Below are 16,801 nucleotides of genomic sequence, written 5' to 3'. Positions count from 1 at the left end.
TATCTCATTATTTTAATCTAAAATTATTTAATTAAAATAATAAAATCATTAAAAACAAAACTGGGTGCGGGACATAGTGCTCAGGCTCTGTCAGGGCACATATCTACAGGGAATTCTTGCTGATCAAGAAGGTGGATAGAGGCGGGGATGGCCACAGCCCAGTTCACCGAGAGGATGTGGAGTATAAGAGCAGCAAGGGGAATATTGCACCCTTCCAATTGTCAGCCTCTAGTGCAGTCACTCTCACTGTCCCCACCAAGCAGAGACCAGTCTTATATCACTCTCCAGTTAAAAAGGTCACTTGCATACATCCAAATTGGCTTTGCCCACAGTTCTCAAACATTCAAAATGGATATGCCCTCAGGACAGCCACTGGCAGTCCACGGTTCTGTTTGTCTCCTTCCCCGCCGTTTTCCTTCCTGGTTGTCAGGCATCAATTCAATCCTTGCTCATGCAGTCCTTGCAAGCAGAGCTGATTCTCAGGTTGCTATTGGGAAATATTCAAAATGGCTGTGCTTCCAGGACAGCCAGCAGTATGCTCCTCTGTTTGTCCATTCAGTCTCTTCTACTATTTGGTATTTAATCCACTTCTTTATCCTTCCCTTCAAAGCTCAGGATTCCAAGATTGTCTTCTGTGTAGGTTTCAATTGGTTTCTCATTACTTTGTTGCAGAGAGTCTGTGTTGCTTGTCTGCCTGTTCCACCATCTTGCCAAAACTTCCAGCTCCTTTCTTTATTTGGATTTTCTGTCACTCCTTGGTAAGTCATTTGGTTAGTAACCTTTCACCACCAGTGTCATCAAGTCAGTTCTGATTGCACCCTATACGGTTTTCAATGGCTGTGATCTTTCAGAAGTAGATTGTCAGGCTGTTCTTCAATGGCACCTCTGAGTGGATTAAACTACCAACCTTTAGGATAATAGCTAAGTGCTTAATGATTTATGCCACCCAGGGACTCCTAGGGCTACCCAGGGACGCCTAGTGTCACCCAGGAATTTCTAGTAATCCCTAGGAAGAGTCTTAAAAATTTCTAAAAATTTAAACCATAGCTAAATGAGCAAATTTTCTTTAAAAATAGATATTGTTGAGAGAACAGTGACCCCCCCCCCGAGAAAGGAGAGAGTATAATGATATAAGCTGTGTCTAGACAGACACTAACAATCCTTCCATAGAAATGAATGTATTTCTGTATATAATGGTTACATACCTCCATTCTCCTTGACCTTTATCTGAACTCTTCATGTCAGAAAAAAATCTCACCAGGAAAGTGGCAAAAAGATAAAGCAAACAAGCTTATTATTTGTGTCATCTGTCCTTGCTCAGGAAGGTGAATACCAGAGGAAAGTAAAATTTCCTCACTCAAGTGCTTTTAAATTTGCAGAGTGAAAAGGATTTACAATGAAGTCATGTTGCTTCTTCTTCTAAGTAGGAATCAGTAAGGATGAATTCTGTGACATCTCACTGGTAAAACCCTCAGGAGATAGGATGCTTGCTCATTCATGAGTTCTAATTTTTTAAATTTTTTATATGATTTGGGTAAAAGTTACAGAAGAAATTGGTTTTCCATTCAACAATTCATATACATTTTGTTTTGTGACATTGATTTCAGTGCCCTCAGTGTAATAGCATGCTCATACTTCTTCCATGTTTTTACTGTTTTGACAAGTCCATTCTGAGCTTTATCCCTGGGCAAATGTTGCCCTTTTGATCTTGTATGGTTGATTGTTCTAAGGAGTGCATATTCTTCTCGTATTATTGTTCACCTTATAGGCTTGTCTATTATTTGGTTGAAAATTGAGCAATGGGAGTAAGTTCCGTTTCAGGCTTGAAAAGTGTTTAAGGGCCATAGTCTTGGGGGTTCCAAGTCTCTATCAGACCAGTAAGCCTGTTTATAATTATTATTTTTATTATTTTGACTTTTGTTCCACATGTTTCTCCTACTGTATCCAGGACCTCCTACTGTGATCCTTTTCAGAGTGGTTGGGAGTGGTAACTCAGCACCATCTAGTTCTTTTAGACTCAAGGTCTTGGAGCCTGGGGATCATGTGGTCCACTAGTCCTATGGTCCAACTGTTTCCATGTGTCTTTGATTTTCTTCACTCTTCTTTACTCTGAACAGAGAGAGATTAGTAGTTGGTCCTTAGAAGGCCAGTCACAATGAGGTCTAATTTTTAATGTTTCTATGTCTCTACATAAAACTGGAAACTTCCTTGTCTATAGACATCTAGGAATTAATGTGTTACAAGAAGGTATGGAAAAAATCATTTAAAATCACAAGGATTCTGTTGTAGTCTTTAGTTGTCATTGAGTCAATTCTGCCACATAGTGATCCCATGTGTATAGAAGAGAACTGAAATCCATGGGGTTTACAGGGCTGTAATCTTTGGGAAGAAGACCTCCAGGCCTTTCTTCTAAGATGTTTCTATATGTGTTTGAACTGCCAGCCTCTCAAATAGTTGTACGGTACTTAACTATAAAAGTTCTGAGGGGAATAAATCCTGATAAGTAAAAATAAATGTTAGGATATACTTGGTGCTTCTATATGAGTCTGTGTCATTTTTTTATTTGGCCTAATAGCCAGATAGGTTTCAGATAAACAAATGAAGGCAAATTTAAGGAAGAGAGAGTAGAGAAAAGTGAATTGTGCTGCATAAAATAGGTGAAAATTCAGAATATCCAGAAGCAACCCTATAGAGGAGTGTGAGAGAAGCATTAAAAATGGCAGAAGTGGGACCCTCAGTAGAGCAGGGCACACAGTGAGAATTTTCCAAAGAGAATTAAGAGCAAAGAGCCTAAAGTGGGATTCTTATTTTCAATAACTTACTTTCAATTCTATGGTTATACTAAGTAGAAATGTCTGCTATCCACGCTTGCCTTCATAAGGAATCAAGAAGAGCCTGTGTCCCAAATGGGGTCAATGACAACAATGACAAGTTAGAGATGAAAGAACAACTGTAAGACAGAGCCAATGACAAGAAACCAGTAAAATCAAGACATTGGAATCAGGTGACCATGAAAGCATTAAAAAAATTAAAAAGTTGTCATTCAGTTGATTCCAACTCATGGTGATACCATGTGTGTCAAAGTAGCACATTGCTCCCCCTTTAAAATGGCTAGTTTTTGAAAGAATAAGAATAGAACAAGTGGATACTGCATGGTTTAAAATCAGGAAGGGAATGTATCAGGGTTGTAGCCTTTCACCTTACTTACTCAGTCTGTATGCTGAGTAAATAATCTGAGAACCTGGACTATATGAAGAAGAACATGGCATCAGGATTGGAGAAAGACTCATTAACAATCTGTGATATGCACACAACACAACCTTGCTTACTGAAAGTGAAGATGACTTGAAGCACTTACTGATGAAGATTAAAGACTACAGTTTGCAGTATGGATTACACCTCAACATAAAGAAAACAAAAATCCTCACAACTGGAACAATAAGCAACATCATGATAAATGGAGGAAAGATTGAAGTTGTCAAAGATTTCATTTTACTTGATTCCACAATCAACACCAATGCAAACAGCAATCAAGAAATCAGACATCATATTGCACTGGGAAAATCTTCTGCAAAAGACTTCTTTCAAGTGCTGGAGAGCAACGATATATCCTTGAAGACTAAGATGTCCCTAACCCAACCCATGGTGTTTCCAATCTCTTCATATGCATGTGAAAGATGGACAATGAATAAGGAAGACCAAAGAAGAATTGATGCTTTTGAGTTGTGGTGTTGGTGAAAAACACTGAAAGTACCATGAACTGCCAGAAGAACTAACAAGTCTGTCCTGGAAGAAGTATAGCTAGAATGTTCCATGGAAGTGAGAATGGCCAGACTTCATCTCACCTACTTTGGTCATGTTGTCAGAAGGGACCATTCCCGGGAGAAGGATATCATGCTTGGTAAAGTCGAAGGTCAATGAAAAAGGGAAAGGCCCTCAAGGTTATGAATTGACACAGTCTCTTCAACCATGGGCTCAGATATAGTCAGGATTGTGAGGCTGGCACAAGACCAGGCAGTGTTTTGTTCTATTGTACATGGGGTAACTGTGAGTCAGAGTTGACTCGATGACAACTAACAGCAGCAACAGTTTTGGAAAGTAGATTATCAGAACTTTCTTTCCATCACTTAAGAACTTGTTCCATCCATGGACTGAAAGAATAAGCTTCTGGGAATTTCCAGAAATTTTTAAAAGGTTAGTGGACTTTCCACAGAATAAAAATTTGGGAATGAGCCAGTCTTGCCTAAACCCAAAGGGGCAAGGTAACCTCAGTTCACATCTGAGTTACAAATATCTTACTTATTCTATGTAACTGGCTTAAAGACTTATGAGCCTTATCAAGAGGTACAGTTCTAACCATCTGTTTTCAAACATCTCTATTCATCCTCCTTCTTTTAGGCCTGAGTAGTTTGGAATCAAGCACAATAGCAAATCTCTAATGCTCTATCTCATTTATATTATCTACCAGCCTATCCAATTGCTCCATTATGAACCCAGTACTGAGCCTCGTAAGACTCATATTAATGCAATTAAGCAGCTAATTTTTCTAGTATGTGCACAGCTGAAGCCATTAAAATACTAATAGTTCTCATACTGCAGTGTCCAGGAAAAATCAAAGTACTAACATCTAAAAAAAATGTCAAGGAATTAAAAACTGAAAGTACAGAGAAAAATACCACCAGCTGCAGAGAGTAAAATCTATTCTACCTGACTAGCTACATGTCAAGGAATCAATGTCTGTCCCAAGAGATGAACATGAACTAGTGCGTGAAGAGCTGCATGTTCCAGAATATTAAGACTGCTAAGTGATAGTTCACAAAACACTGAACCCAGAATTAGAGTCGTGTCTCCCTCTCAAAATTCAGTTCATGGAAAGGGACTTTGTCCTTGCCTTACAAGTACTCTTTACCCATCTCCAGCAGCAGTTTATTCTTCTAACAAATGTGTTTGTTCAGTAACTATTTATTGAGTACCTATCATGAAACAGGAACTGTGTTATGATACAGTAGTAATGCAATTGTAGAACATCACCACTGTCTTCAAGAAACTTACAGACCAGTAGTAAGCAGATAATTACAGTGTGGGGTGCTATAATCAGGGTAAGGGAAGGAGGGTCAGTCATTTCAGGAAGAGGGAGTAGCATAGAGAGACTGTGTATTTCAGTATGATTCATGAATATGATTCAAGGACAGATGGTAGCAGAAGAGGAAGCTGAAGAGGCAGCCATGACTTGATCCTAAAAACTTTAAACATGAAGCAAAAGATATGGAGTCTCACTGTGAAGCCACAGAAGAAATTATTCTGGAGTAACACTCATTGGAGGATGGCAAAGCTGGCAGTAGAAAGGTCAGTTGCAAGATTATCAAATAAGGCAAGTGTCACTGTAATTATCATTAGTTGTCATTGAATTGGTTCTGCCTCATGGTGGCCTTACATACAATAGAACAAAATGTTGTCTAGTCTTCTGACATAATCATTATTCTCACCATGCTTGCATTCCTTGCTCTAGCTATTGTGTATTTTGAGTGTTTCCAACCTACGGGGCTCATCTTCCAACACTATATCAGACAATATTCTGTTGTGATCCATAAAATTTTATTGGCTAAGAATGCTAAATGATAGCTTTTTTGTTTTGTTTTGTTTTGTTTTTTAATTTCAGTAAGCCCTGCTGAAACCTGTCCACCATGGGTAACACTGATGGCATTTGAAATACCAGTGGCTCAGGCTACAAAATCCTTAAAAAAAAAAAAAAAAGAAAACAACCCTCACTGTTGAGTTGATTCCAACTCACAGACCTTCAATGGGTTTCCAAGGCTGCAAATCTTTACAGAAGCAAACTGCCTCATCTTTCTTCTGCAGAGCAGCTGGTGGATTTGAATCACTGACATTTTAGTTTGCCGTCAAGTGCCTTAACCACTACACCACCAGCAACACATAAATCACCACAGTACAATAAACTCACAGACGGGTATTGGAAGGCAATTGTTGAGGGGAAAAAATTGGTAGAATAGCAATGAAAATAGGACAGATAAATAACAAGACTTGATCTATGGGATAGGCATGAGATTACAGGAGGAATAACATATAATGCCTAACTCCATAGCTTAGCTAACTACAAAGGTAATGATCACATTTACTGAACTATGGAAGGAGAATTGGGCTTGAAGTTGAGTTGCCAGTGTGGGGAGTTTGAGGTGCCTGACATTGAAGTAGAAATGTCTTGCAGGTAGCAAGATATTTTGTTTCATTAAAAGTGACAGATTTCCAATCAAGCTACCTTTAACAAAGGGTGGAATTTAATATAAATGTACTGGGAGAGGAATGTGTCTAGACATCAGGCACTAGATGATTCAGGGACCTAAATATCTTCAGGATTCTCTTAACATTATTTATTCCAATTCTTTGTTGGACCTCTGATTCATTTCTCTCTCTCTCTCTCTCTCTCTCTCTCCCCCCCCCCCCCCCCCCCCCCCCGTATGGGCTTTCTCTGCTTTTATGATTTACGTGAGTTAAATGTGGCTGCCTTCAACTCCTAAACTTTATATCATGCAATTAGAGGAGATACTTAAAATATTTAACAACCAATATGACAATGCCATCAATCAGAATGGATGCAGCCCTTACTCAACATTGCTGCATTCAACTAACACGACCACCATGAGTCTAGTTCAGATACTCAGGAGAAATTGATCTGTCTCTCAACTTCTAACCAAAAAATCTCAGGACAGATATTCACTAGCCAAGCTTAAATCAGGTGCCATCCATGGAAAATTAGCTGTGACCACACAATGACATGCTTCAATCTATGGACAGAAAGGGAGGGCCATTCCTAGAATACAGGTCCTGGTCATATAATCCCTTTGACATTCAGTACAGACAGTTAAGTGTGAGATCATGAGAGAGAGTAGGGCTTGGGAGAACATCAGCACATGGGAGCATATGAAATAATTTAGAGAAAACTCATAATGATGGAAAAGAAAGTCAAAGAAAAATAGTTTTAAGGTCTAACATCCATGGCAATGTATAGAGAACCACTTGCCTGAGAAGGAATGGCCAAAGAAGTAGAAGGCAGACCAAGGGAATATGTGTTGCTGTGTTGTTAGGTGCCATCAAATTGACACTAACTCATAGGGATGCCATGTACAACAGAACAAAACACTGCTTGGTCCTGAACCAGCCTCACAATTTTTGCTATACCTGCAGCCACCATCTAGTTGAGGGCCTTCCCCTTTTTTGTTGACCCTCCATTTTACCAAGCATGATATCCTTCTCCACAGAATGCTCCTTTCTAACAACATGATCAAAGTAGGTGAGAGGAAGTTTGGCCATTCCCACTTCCATGGAATATTCTGCTGCACTTCTTCCAGGACAGATTTGTTAGTTCTGGCAGCCCATGGTAACTTCAGTATTCTTCACCAACACCACAACGCAAAAGCATCTACTCTTCTTCAATCTTCCTTATTCTTTGTGCAGCTTTCACATGAATATAAGGCAGTTGAAAACACCATGGCTTGGGTTATGGTCACCTTAGTCTTTGAAGAGATATCTTTGCTCTTCAGCACTTGAAAGAGGTGTTTTGCAGCAGATTTGCCTGGTGTAAAAAAAAATATCTGATTCCTTAATGCTGCTTCCATTGGTGTGAACTGTGGAACCAAGTAATATGAAATCTTTAACAACTTCAATCTTTTCTCCATTTGTCATGATGTTACTTATTGGTCCAATTGTGAGCATTTGTATTTTCTTTATGGTGAGGTGTAATCCATACTGCAGACTGTCGTCTTTAATCTTCATCAGTAAGTGCTTGAAAACATCCTGACTTTCAGCACGCAAAGTTGTGTCATCTGCATATCGCAGTCTGTTAATGAGTCTTAACACAATCCTGATGCCACTTTCTTTTTCATATAGTCCAACTTCTTAGATTATTTGCTCAACATACAGATTGAATAAGTATGGTGTGAAGAAGAGAACATGTTGTTTTTGTTGTTGTTTTGTGCCTCAAGTGGTCTCTGACTCATAGCAACCCTAGGCACAACAGAATGAAACACTGCTTGGTCCTGTGCCAGCCTCACAATTCATATTATACTTGAGCCCATCACTGCAGTCACTGTGTCAATCTATCTTTTTGAGGAACTTTCCCTCTTTCACTGATTCTACACTTTCCCAAGCATGACATCCTTCTCCAGAGAATGGTCCCTTCTTACATGACCAAAGTAGGTGAGATGAAGTCTGGCCATTCTTGTTTCCAAGAAGCATTCTGGCTGCACTTCTTCCAAGACAAATTTATTAGTTCTTTTAGCAGTCCATGGTAATTTTGGCATTCTTTGCCAACACCACAACTCAAAAGCATCAACTCTTCTTCGGTCTTCCTTATTCATTGTCCAGCTCTTACATGCATATGAGATGACTGAAAATATCATGGATTGGGATAGGCACATTTTAGTCTTCAAATAGATATCTGCTCTTCAGCACTTGAAAGAGGTATTTTGTGAAAGATTTGCCCAATACAATATGTCTTTTGATTCCTTGACTGCTGCTTCCATCGGTTTGATTGTAGAACCAAGTAATATGAAGTCTTTGACAATTTCAATCTTTTCTCCATCTATCATGATGCTGCTTATTGGTCCAGTTGTGAAGATTTTTGTTTTCTTTATATTGAGGTGTAATCCATACTGCAGACTGTAGTCTTTAATCTTCATCAGTAAGTGCTTCAAGTCATCCTCACTTTCAGCAAGCAAAGTTATATAGTCTGCATATCACGGATTATTAATGAGTCTTCCTCCAATCCTGATGCTATGTTCTTCTTCATATAATCTAGATTCTAGGATTATTTGCTCAGCATACAGATTGAATAAATATCGTGAAAGGATACAACTTTGATGCACTCTTCCTTATTTTAAATCATGCAGTATCTGCTTGTTCTGTTCAAACAACAGCCTCCTGGTCTATGTACAGGTTCCTCATAAGTACAATTAAGTGTTCTGGAATTCCCATTATTCTCAATGTTATCCACAATTTGTTATGATCCACACAATTGAATGCCTTCTCATAGTCTATAAAACACAAATAAACATCTCTCTGGTATTCTTTACGTTCAGCCAAGATCAATCTGACATTAGCTATGAGGTCCCTCGTTCTATGTTCTCTTCTGAATCCAGCTTGCATTCCTGGAAGTTCTGAGAAAATATATTGCTGCAACTGTTTTTGAATTATCTTCAGTAAGATTTTTCTTGCATGTGATATCAATGATATTGTTTGATAATTTCCACAATCTATGAGATCACCTTTCTTTGGAATGGGTACAAATATGGAATGGGTACTCTTCCAGTCAGTTGGCCTGGTAGTTGTGCCAAATCTCTTGGCACAGCCAAGTGAGTACCAACAGCATCCAACTGTTGAAACATCTCAATGGATATTCCATCACTTCCTGGAGCCTTGTTTTTTGCCAATTTGTTGCCAATTCCTTCAGTGCAGCTTCCACTTCTTCCTTCCATACCATTGGTTCTTGATCATATGCCACCTTCTGAAATGGATAATCATCTACCAATTCTTTTTGGTATAGTGACTCTGTGTATTCCATCCATCTTCATTGATGTTTCCTGCATCGTTCAATATTTTGTCCATAGAATCTTTCAATATTGCAACTTGAGGCTTATTTTTTTTCCCTCAGTTCTTTAAGCTTGAGAAATGCTGAGTGTGTTCTTCCCTTTTTGGTTTTCTAACTCCAGGTCTTTGCACATTCCATTATAATAACTGGCTGTTTTCTTAAGCTGCTCTTTGAAATCTTCCATTCAGCTTTTTTATACTATTGATTCTTCCATTTGCTTTATCTACTCTCTGTTCAAGGACAAGTTTCAGAGTCTCTTCTGACATCCATTTTGGTCTTTTCTTTCTTTCCTGTCTTTTTAATGACCTTTTGCTTTCTTCATGGCTGATGTTCTTGATGTCATCCTACAATTCCTCTGGTTTTCAGTCATTGGTGTTCAATGCATCAAATCTATTCTTTAGATGGTCTCTAAATTCAGGAGGAATATAATCAAAGTCATATTTTGGCTCTCATGTACTTCTTTTAATTGTCTTCAGCTTCAACATGCACTTGCATATGAGCAGTTGATGGTCTTTTCCACAATCAGCTCCTGGCCTTGTTTTCACTGAAGATATTGAGCTTCTCCATCCCTTCTTGCCACAGATGTAGTCAATGTGATTCATGTGTATTCCATCTGGTGAAGTATATGTGTATAGCCACCATTTGTGTTCTTGAAAAAAAGGTAGTTGCAATGAATACGTTTTGGGTCTTGCAAAATTCAATCACGTAATCTCCAGCATCATTTTTACAACCAAGGCCCTATTTTCCAAGTACTGGTGGTTCTTCTTTGTTTCCAATTTTTGCATTCCAGTCACCAGTGATAATTAACACATGTTGGCTGCATGTTCAGTCAATTTCAGATTGCGGAAATTGGTAAATTTTCAATTTCCTTATCTTTGGCTTTGGTGTTTGGTTCATAAATTTGAATAATAGTAGTATTAACTGCTCTTCCTTGTAGGCGTATGGGTATTATCCTATCACTGACAGCATTGTACTTCAGGATAGATCTTGATACTTTCTTTGTGATGATGAATGCTGCACCATTCTTCTCCAATTTGTCATTCTTGGCACAGTAAATCATATGATGGTCTGATTCAAAGTGGCCAAAACCAATCCATTTCAGCTCACTAATGCCTAGGATATCAATCTTTAAGCACTCCATTTCATTTTTGACAACTTCAAATTTTCCTAGGTTCATACTTTGTACATTCCATGTTCCAATTATTAATGGATGTTTGCAGGTATTCCTTCCCATCTTGAGACATACCACATCTGCAAATAGGGGTCCCAAAAGCTTTACTCTATCCACATTACTAAGGTCAGCTCTACTCTGAGGAGGCAGCTTTTCTCCAGTCATATTTTGAGTTCCTTCCAACCTGAAGAGCTCATCTTCCAGCACTATATTGCACAATGTTTCAAGTCTATTCATAAAGTTTTCCAGTAATATATCAGACTATGTTTCACTGCTATTCATAAAGAATAAAAGAAAGGGGTTCAAACATTGGAGAGAAGTTAAATAAGGACAGAAAACCTCCTTTGGAATGATCCACAAGAGGTCATTAGGAATTAAAATAGGAGAAATTTTAGTAGTCTTGCAGGGACATGAGCAAGACTGCTGAGGATGTTAGTTTAGTGGTTTATATATGCAAGGAAAATGGGAGTTCCTGTAATGTACATTATATATTTTTGGGTATGTAGTTACATCACTAGTGGAATTTTCCACACCTCTGTGATTGTTTTTATTTATAGTTTTTGTTACTTTGAATCACCAATTCTAGTCAGTAACATATTTCATGTAAAAAAAATCCCCAGGATTATATTCATTATGAATATTTTTTTTCCTATCATGTCAATACAAACTAAGGAAAAAATGTATATGTAATATATTATAAGATCAAAAGGGAAGAATTTTCCCAGGAATAAAACGCAAAAGACAGGAGTGGATTGGAAAGGACGGATGGAAATGGTAATGGAAGGGAGGAAGTGGGAAGAGTGCTGTTACATTATGAGGACTGCATTCAATGTCATGAAACAAAATGTGTTGAATGGAAAACAAATTTGCTCTGCAAACTTTCACTCAAATCACAATAAAAAATTTTAAAATATATGTAGTAAGTCATAAAACTCTCATTTAAAAACTAGAATTCATATAACTGTAGGGATTCATAACTCTCAAAATATTTTTACTTTTAATCATGAGCATTTCTTTAGCCATTAGAGAGATCCAAAACAACAATGAGGTATCTTCTTCCTCCAGCATTAATAGCAAAGGTAAGAAAATCTGTATCACTGTGGAATGCAATACAGCACTTCCTTAAGAAGTTGGAAATAGAAATACCCTATGATCCAGCAATCCCACTACTAGGTATATATCCTAGAGAAATAAAAGTCATGATATGAACAGATACATGCACAGCCATATTCATCATAGCATTATTCACAATAATAAAAAGATGGAAACACTCTAAGTGCCCATCAATGAATAAATGGATAAACAAACTATAGTACACACACACAACACAATACTACACTACATTAAATAACCATGATGAATCTGCAAAACATCATAACATAGATGAATGTAGAGGACACTATGCTCAGTAAAATTAGTCAGTCATAAAAGGATAATTATTTTGGGGGCTACTACTGGAAAAAGTTAAGAAAAAATTTACACACAGAGAAAATTGCTCTTTGAAGTTTACCAGGAGTGGAATGGGAAGTGAGTGACAATCAACAACTAGAGGGTAGACACACATTAACTTGAGTGAAGGGAAAAAACACATATTTTTTCCCACTTTTGCATCTTATTTCACAAGCTGTTTCCAAGTGGATAAGAACTCTTCCTTATAAATAAATTACCCTAAATATCATGAGGTATGTCTCTGACATTCAATTTACTGACAAGATAAGGCCCCTCAACACCCAACTCTGAAGGTTAAATAAAGTTCTATATAAACTCTATTCAGAAGAAGCTGACCTTTTGACAAGTAACAAATTTCCATTTCTTTGTCACAAGTTCAACATACAAAAATAATGACTGGGTTTTTCAAATTCAGAATTTGACTACTCAAGACTGTTTATGGCCTGGTAATTTTAAATTAATAATCCCCTTTCGTTTTTCTTGACTGAAGTATTAAATTTAATTGATAGTCTTCAGTTGAAATTATACACATGTGTTGTTGTTATGTGCCGTCAAGTCAGACCCAACTCATAGCAACCCCTCCTTGGGTTTCCAAAGCAGTATCACTACAGAAGTAGATTGCCCAACCTTCCTTCTGAGAAGTGGCTGATGGGTTTGAACTGCCAGCCTTCTGGTTAGCAGTCAAGTGCCTTAGGCACTATGCTACCAGACCTCCTTTATGTTGTTGTTGTTATGTGCCATCGAGTCAGACCTGACTCATAGCGACCCCTCCTTGGGTTTCTGAGGCAGTATCACTACGAAAGTAGATTGCCCCATCTTTCTTCCGAGGAGTGGCTGGTGGGTTTAAACCGCCAGCCTTCTAGTTAGCAGTCAAGTGCCTTAGGCACTATGCTACCAGAGCTCCTTTATACACATAGGGAATAAATCACCATAGGGAATAAATAGAAACCAAATTGGAAAAATAAAAATATTCTCCAGTGTAGCAAGCAAAGTTCAGGTTACCCAAACCTACAGTATCCACATCTCTGAACATGAATCTGAAAATATTCTGACACTGACAGACTAGAAGTTATGAATAATTAGAAAAAAATATTTCACAAAAGTCACACAAGAATCCTATCAACTCTGTAGAATTCACTTACTTGTTTAATACAAACCTAATAACCAAATGCTCAGAGGCTCAATTTCTGACTGCTTCTAAGGTGATGACATCCACAGTAATAGAAATTTCTGCCTGTATCAAGTTACTTCATTAGTAGCCAGCTTTTCTGGATCACCAGGCTAAACATAATGCAATAGGTTTCAGATTTTTTACTTGAGACTAAAAATCATTGTCTTATATACAGCCTCATATTAAGTATTAATTGATTTAAATCCAAGGAACCCTGGTAGTAGGGTGATTAAGAGCTCATTTACTAACCAAAAGTTTGATAGTTCAAACCCACCAGCTTCTTCACAGGATAAAGGTGTGGCAGTCTATTTCCATAAAGATTTACAACATGGGACACTTCTGCTCTGTCCTATAAAGTTGCTATAAGTTGGAATCAACTTTACAGCAGTGAGTTTGGATTTTGATTTTAAATCAGGACTACTAATTATTTCACAACTAGTGCATTCTGTACTCATTTAAGGCAAGTCACTTGAAGTAGTTAACACGATTAGTAGCACATCATTGAACTCCAAACAAAAAACAAACTCACTGCCATCAAGTTGATTCCAACTCATAGCCACCTCCATTAGGTCTCTGAAGCGGCAAAGCTTTATGGAAGTAGATCTCCCCATCTTCCTTGCACAGAGCAGCTGGTGGGTCTGAACCACTGACCTTCTGATTAGCAGCCAAATGCCTCATTTACTACACCACCAGAGCTCCTTAACACATCATTAAGGTAACAGGAAAATGCTCCAATCCTCAGAAGCAGAGGTTTAGATATATGTGCAATACATAGGGTTGGCCTTCAGCATAACCAGAGCATAAAGAAGAGTCAAATATATGAAGACCATTGGACATTTGCTGATTTTTAAGATTTTGAGTTAATCTAAGCTTGAGTTGGAATCTTTTCATACTTCAAGGTAAGAAGTTTTTTTTTGTTTTGTTTTGTTTTCTGAATTGTATATGAGCTCTGCTCATCCATCTATGCAGACTCCAATCATCCTCTGGACTCCAGACTGTCTCCCAGAGGCTTAAGCAATTTAGAGAAATTAACTCATTCATGTCCAAGGTAACAATCACTATAGATTTATTATCTTATCAGTGATGATTATATCTCAGTTTAATTTATTTTTAAAGCTAGTATCCCTGAGAACTTGCATAGTTAGTAGCAGAGAATTTCCATCTTTGTGGTCCTTTGCCATTGCTAATAAGGTACTTAACACTTGACACATGCTCACTGGGTTCTGCACAATGCGGGAAAAAAATATAGTCTGTCCAGTAAGGAAAAAATAAGGACATTATTCCAAGGTAGTCACGTTTCCCATAGTAAACACACAGAGATTTACATATTGAGAGCAGTCCTGAGTCCCTGAATAAAAAATTGGGCTATGGTTGGGCCTGGCAGATGGTAATAGAATGAGGGACAGAGACAAAGAAAAAGGGCAAGGAAAAGAGATTTTCCCCATATTAACTCAGAGAAGCTCTATAAATACAAAAACAGGCGTGAACACCGTTATTTTTAATGATTAACAAAGGACCTGCATTTGTATCAGCTGAACCAGACAAGCATAGGAATGGAAATAACTTCAGAGAAGAACAAGTGGCCTAAATGGATTATCATGGAAGGTGCATAAAGTACCTTTGTACAGGGTAATAAGTAAATGACCACTAGGTTTCAGTGATCTTAGAATGAACTTGGTTCATAAGCAGCAGGAAGCCAAAAAGATTTTTAATCAGAGTGAAAATGTGATCAGAACTCAGTGACACCAACCATGTCATCATGAATGATAGAAGATTGTGGAAAAAGTAGCTAGTATAGAGGTGAAAAACATAAGTTCACTTGTTTTAAAGGTTTTGTTTTTCATACCCCTAAACATGTCTTTATGAGAAAAGTTCAAATCAAGATGTCTAAGGCTTTGAGCAATTTGTTTTCATGTGAAATGTAAATTTTGATTCTTGTCTACTTAAAGCCTATCGCTTCATTATGATTAGATAAAAATCAACCAAGCTCAAAGGAAACAAACAAGCAAAAAAAAAAAAAAAAAGATAAATCAATAGTTGGTTTCAATGACCAATCAATTAATTGAAAACAATCAGTCTAACAGTACCATTCAACCTAGAGACATATCTATTCAGGAAAAGGGTCAAAACCTCTTCCTCCAAGGTTACTATACTAAAGGCTGAAATAATACCTTTATTAAACAATTAGATCTCTCAGCAAAATCAGTTACTGATTATATCCCAGATTCCTGGGAGAACCACTTCAAAAAGTAGTTCTTTGTAAATTGTCAAGGGTAAAGACACAGCAAAATCTATATATTTTCTAAGGAAATGAAAATCTATAGCAAGAAGACTATTGTATGGTGCATTTTCTTTAAGAATAAATGCATTTTTTCAATGATTTAGGCAGAGATTTTGAAAATATTTCTCAAAAGGATTGATAGAGTAAGTGGTTTTTCTGAATTATATTTCTTGTTTCCTAAAGGCAACAAGGTTTAAAATATCACATTTCCAAACATCAAATTCTTAATGTCAGGTAGAGGAGGAACAGTTTTCTCTGATTTTAGAAAGGTTATGAGCACCTGAATGGGGATGCATAAAACTCCTATTTTCTTAACAAAAGAAAATACTTCCTTTCCATAGATATAAAACCTAAGCTGTGATATAATCTTGCGATCTTCATGCCTCTTTGTATAAATTTTAATGTTCTAGGTATAACAGCCCCCTAGAGGCAGGAAAGAGAGGGAGCAGCCTGGGGACCATGAGAGTGGCAGAATCCAGGTAAAACGAGGGAGGCAGGCAGGCCCCAGCTCCCTAGAGCCAGGAAAGGGAGGGAGCAGCCCAGGGACCACAAAAGTGGCAGGATCCAGCTAGGGATTAGGAAAGGGGAGGGCAGAGAGTTTTCCAACGGCTAAGGGAGACAAACTTGTCTGTGAGTTTGTCATCATGTGGGGCTTGCATGTTGCTGTGAGGCTTGAGGCTGTGCCACCAGTGTTTCAAAAGCCAGCAGGGTTGCACACAGTGCACAGGTTTCAACACAGCTGACAGACTGAGACAGACTAGGATGAAAGAAAAAGCCATCCACATCTCAAAAAATTGGCAAGGGAAAAACTTATGAATAGCAGAGAAATACAGTCTGATGCATTACTGGGGAATTTTATGAATAGCTTGGAAACATTGTCCAACACAGTGCAGGAAGACAAGCCCCTTGGGTAGGAAGGCGCTCAAAATAGGACTGGGAAAGAGCTGTTTCATCAGAGTAGAACCAACCTTAATGACATGGATAAAGTAAATCTTTCAAGACCTCCATGTGCTGATGTGGCACAACTCAAATTAAGGAGAAACAACTGGAAACATCTACTAATAACTGGAACTTGGAATGTACAAAATATGAATCTAGGAAAATTGGAAGTTGTCAAAAATTAAA

The sequence above is a fragment of the Orycteropus afer genome, unplaced genomic scaffold, assembly GCF_000298275.1.
Source record: "Orycteropus afer afer isolate SDZICR_OR568_19922 unplaced genomic scaffold, OryAfe1.0 scaffold00153, whole genome shotgun sequence".
Classification (NCBI taxonomy): Eukaryota; Metazoa; Chordata; class Mammalia; order Tubulidentata; family Orycteropodidae; genus Orycteropus; species Orycteropus afer.
The sequence above is the reverse complement of the archived record's forward strand: the minus strand, read 5'-3'. Positions refer to the sequence as shown.